The sequence below is a fragment of the Arachis stenosperma genome, chromosome 5, assembly GCF_014773155.1.
Source record: "Arachis stenosperma cultivar V10309 chromosome 5, arast.V10309.gnm1.PFL2, whole genome shotgun sequence".
NCBI lineage: Eukaryota > Viridiplantae > Streptophyta > Magnoliopsida > Fabales > Fabaceae > Arachis > Arachis stenosperma.
Genome location: NC_080381.1, coordinates 23,404,490 through 23,409,709, shown reverse-complemented (window position 1 = coordinate 23,409,709; position 5,220 = coordinate 23,404,490).

The window sequence follows — 5,220 nt, the reverse complement described above, 5'->3', positions numbered from 1 at the left end:
TTGGATTTCACGCCCCTGCCTCTCTTGTTCCTTCAGCAATTTGCAAAGCATGCAGTTCTGATTCTGCTGTTCTTCCTTAAGTTGCTCCATAGTCTCTTGCAGCTTGGTGATAGATGCTTCTAGGCTGGCCCAGTAGCCAATTTCAGGAAATTCAGGGAGGAACTCCTGCGCCCTCCTTTTGATAGAGTTGTCTTGCACTTGTCCTTCCATTAACTTCTTGGTGATTGGATGTTCAATGGGTATGAATTCATCTACTCCCATCTTCACCCCAGCCTCTTTACAGAGCAAGGAGATTAAGCTTGGGTAAGCCAGTTTGGCTTCAGTGGAATTCTTATTTGCAATTGTGTAGATCTCACAAGCAATCACATGATGCACCTCCACTGCTTTTCCAAGCATAATGCAATGAATCATCACTGCTCTCTTGATAGTGACCTCAGAACGGTTGCTAGTGGGCAATATGGAACGCCCAATAAAGTCTAGCCAACCTCTTGCAATTGGTTTGAGGTCTCCCCTCTTGAGTTGGTTTGGGACACCCTTAGAATTGGTTATCCACTTAGTTCCAGGGAGGCATATGTCCTCTAGAACTTGATCCAACCCCTTATCTACTCTCACCATCCTCCTATTAAAGGAGTCAGGATCATCTTGCAGTTGAGCCAACTTGAAGATTTCTCTTATTTTGTCCAGATGGAAGTACATAACTTTCCCTCTGACCATGGTTCTGTAGGTATGGTAAGCGGTTCCAGTCATTCTCTGCTTATCTGTCAGCCACAGATTTGAGTAGAATTCCTGAATCATGTTCCTTCCAACCTTTGTCTCAGGATTGGTTAGAACTTCCCATCCTCTGTTTTGAATTTGCTCTTGGATCCCCGGATATTCATCTTCTTTCAGATCAAATTTTACTTCCGGGATCACTGACCTCAGACCCATTATCTTGTGAAAATGGTCTTCATGTTCTTTAGTTAAGAACTTCTCTTGATTCCAAAGATTCTTTGGATTATTCTCTTTCTTGCCTCTTAAATTGGTTTGTTTTCCCTTAGGAGCCATGATATTGATGAATCTTGGCTTAGTGATCACGGAAAAGCACACCAAACTTAGAGGTTTGCTTGTCCTCAAGCAAAAGAAAAGAGAGAAGAGAGGGGGAGGAAGAGGAAATTCGAATGGTGTGATGGGATGAGGGAGCCAAACGTGTATTTATAAGGTGGGGAGGGTAGTTTTCGAAAAAGAAGAGAGAAATTTGAAAGGAGATTTGAGAAGATATGGAAAGAAATTGAGAAAAGGGTGAAATTTTTGAACAATGTTTGTAATTGATTTGAAATAAATTTGAAGAATGGTTTTGATTTTTTGAAGATTTGAAAGTGAATGATGAATGATTGAAGTGTGATTTTGTAGAAAAGTATGGGTAAGAAAAGGAAAGTTTGAAAAAAATTGAATTGAAAACAAAATTGTGGTCCCCCCACCTTGCTGGCGTTAAACGCCCAGAATGGCACCCATTCTGGCGTTTAACGCCCATTTGTTGCCCCTTTTGGGCGTTTAACGCCCAGCCAGGTGCCCTGGCTGGCGTTAAACGCCAGAAATCATTTATCACTGGGCGTTTTTCTAAACGCCCAGGATGCTGCACACCTGGCGTTAAACGCCCAGAATGGTGCCCATTCTGGCGTTTAACGCCCAAAATGGCACCATTCCTGGCGTTAAACGCCCAGAATGGTACCAATTCTGGCGTTTAACGCCCAAAATGCCCCTTACTGGCGTTTTTTTTCGCCAGTAAGCTCATTTTCTCTGCTTTTTGAGCTGAATCCTTCTGTAACTCTGTGAATTCCTTCATTTTTGATACTTGCCTCTGTAAAAACAATTCATACAACCTTCCAATGACTGGGTTGCCTCCCAGCAAGCGCTTCTTTACTGTCTTTAGCTGGACCTTTACTGAGAATCACTCAAGTCTCAGTTTTGAGCATTCCTGCTCAAAATTGCCTTCAAGATAATGCTTGATTCTCTGTCCATTAACAATGAACTTTCTGTCAGAATCAATATCTTGAAGCTCAACATATCCATATGGTGACACTCCTGTGATCACATACGGACCCCTCCACCGGGATTTGAGTTTTCCTGGAAACAATTTGAGCCTGGAGTTGAAGAGCAGAACTTTTTGTCCTGGCTCAAAGACTCTGGTTGACAATCTCTTGTCATGCCACTTCTTTGCCTTTTCCTTATAAATTTTTGCATTTTCAAAGGCATTGAGTCTGAACTCCTCTAGCTCATTTAACTGGAGCAATCTTTTTTCACCAGCTAACTGAGCATCCATGTTTAGGAATCTGGTTGCCCAGTAGGCTTTATGTTCCAGTTCCACAGGCAAATGACAGGCCTTCCCATACACCAGTTGGTATGGGGAGGTCCCTATAGGAGTCTTGAATGCTGTTCTGTATGCCCACAGAGCATCATCCAAGCTCTTTACCCAATCCTTTCTTCGGGCTATCACAGTCCGTTCTAGGATTCTTTTTAGCTCTCTGTTAGAGACTTCAGCTTGCCCATTTGTCTGTGGATGATACGGAGTTGCCACTTTATGGCTGATTCCATATCTAACCATAGCAGAGTATAGCTGTTTGTTGCAGAAATGAGAGCCCCCATCACTGATTAGTACTCTGGGAACACCAAATCTGCTGAAGATGTGTTTCTGGAGGAATTTTAGCACGGTCTTGGTATCATTAGTGGGTGTAGCAATTGCTTCTACCCACTTAGATACATAGTCTACCGCCACCAGAATGTAAGTGTTTGAGTATGATGGTGGAAATGGCCCCATGAAGTCAATTCCCCATACATCAAACAATTCTATCTCTAATATTCCTTGTTGAGGCATGGCATATCCGTGAGGCAGGTTACCAGCTCTTTGGCAACTGTCACAGTTACGCACAAACTCTCGGGAATCTTTATAGAGAGTAGGCCAGTAGAAGCCACTCTGGAGGACTTTAGTGGCTGTTCGCTCACTTCCAAAATGTCCTCCATACTGTGATCCATGGCAGTGCCATAGGATCCTTTGTGCTTCTTCTCTGGGTACACATCTGCGAATCACTCCGTCAGCACATCTCTTAAAGAGATATGGTTCATCCCAGAGGTAGTACTTGGCATCTGAAATTAATTTCTTTCTTTGCACTCTGCTGTACTCCTTGGGTATGAACCTCACAGCTTTATAGTTTGCCATGTCTGCAAACCATGGAGCTTCCTGAATGGCAAAGAGTTGCTCATCTGGGAAAGTCTCAGAGATCTCAGTAGAAGAAAGGGACGCCCTAGCTACTGGTTCTATTCGGGACAGATGATCAGCCACTTGGTTCTCTGTCCCTTTTCTGTCTCTTATTTCTATATCAAACTCTTGCAGAAGCAACACCCATCTGATAAGCCTGGGTTTTGAATCCTGCTTTGTGAGTAAGTATTTAAGAGCAGCATGGTCAGTGTAAACAACCACCTTGGATCCTACTAGATAAGATCTAAACTTGTCAATGGCATAAACCACTGCAAGTAATTCTTTTTCTGTGGTTGTGTAATTCTTCTGTGCATCATTTAGAACACGGCTAGCATAGTAAATGACATGCAGAAGTTTGTTATGCCTCTGTCCCAACACTGCACCAATGGCATGGTCACTGGCATCACACATTAATTCAAATGGCAATGTCCAATCTGGTGCAGAGATGACTGGTGCTGTGACCTGCTTAGCTTTCAGGGTCTCAAACGCCTGTAGACACTGTGTGTCAAACACGAATGGTGTGTCAGCAGCTAGCAGGTTACTCAAAGGTTTTGCAATTTTCGAAAAATCCTTTATAAACCTTCTATAAAATCCTGCATGCCCCAGAAAGCTTCTGATTGCCTTAACATTGGCAGGTGGTGGTAATTTTTCAATTACCTCTACCTTTGCCTTGTCCACCTCTATTCCCCTACTTGAAATTTTGTGCCCAAGGACAATTCCTTCAGTCACCATAAAGTGACATTTCTCCCAGTTTAAAACCAGGTTAGTCTCTTGGCATCTTTTCAGGACAAGTGATAGGTGGTTAAGACAGGAGCTGAATGAGTCTCCATATACTGAGAAGTCATCCATGAAGACTTCCAGAAACTTCTCTACCATATCTGAGAAGATAGAGAGCATGCACCTCTGAAAGGTTGCAGGTGCATTGCACAGACCAAAAGGCATTCTTCTGTAGGCAAACACGCCAGAAGGGCAAGTAAATGCTGTTTTCTCTTGGTCTTGAGGGTCTACTGCAATTTGGTTGTAGCCTGAATAGCCATCCAAAAAGCAGTAGTAATCATGACCAGCTAGTCTTTCTAGCATTTGGTCTATGAATGGTAAAGGAAAATGATCCTTTCTGGTGGCTGTATTGAGCCTTCTGTAGTCAATACACATGCGCCACCCTGTGACTGTTCTTGTAGGAACCAGTTCATTTTTTTCATTATGAACCACTGTCATGCCTCCCTTTTTGGGGACAACTTGGACAGGGCTCACCCAGGGGCTATCAGAAATAGGATAAATAATCCCAGCCTCTAGTAACTTAGTGACCTCTTTCTGCACCACCTCCTTCATGGCTGGATTTAGCCTCCTCTGTGGTTGGACCACTGGTTTGGCATTATCCTCCAACAGGATCTTGTGCATGCATCTAGCTGGGCTAATGCCCTTAAGATCACTTATGGACCACCCAAGAGCTGTCTTGTGTGTCCTTAGCACTTGAATAAGTGCTTCCTCTTCCTGTGGATTCAAAGCAGAGCTTATAATCACTGGAAAAGTGTCACCCTCTCCCAGAAATGCGTACTTCAGGGATGGTGGTAGAGGTTTGAGTTCAGGTTTGGGAGGTTTATCCTCCTCCTGAGGAATTTTCGAAAATTCCTTTGCTTCCTCTAGTTCTTCTTGATCAGGTTGAGCATCTTTGAAGATGTCCTCAAGCTCTGATTCTAGGCTTTCAGCCATATTGATCTCTTCTACCAGAGAGTCAATAATGTCAGCGCCCATGCAGTCATTTGGTGTGTCTGGATACTGCATAGCTTTTACAGCATTCAACTTGAACTCATCCTCATTGACTCTGAGGGTCACTTCCCCTCTTTGTACATCAATGAGAGTTCGTCCAGTTGCTAGGAAAGGTCTTCCTAGAATGAGTGTTGCACTCTTGTGCTCCTCCATTTCCAGCACCACAAAGTCAGTGGGAAAGGCAAAGGGCCCAACCTTGACAATCATGTCCTCTATTATGC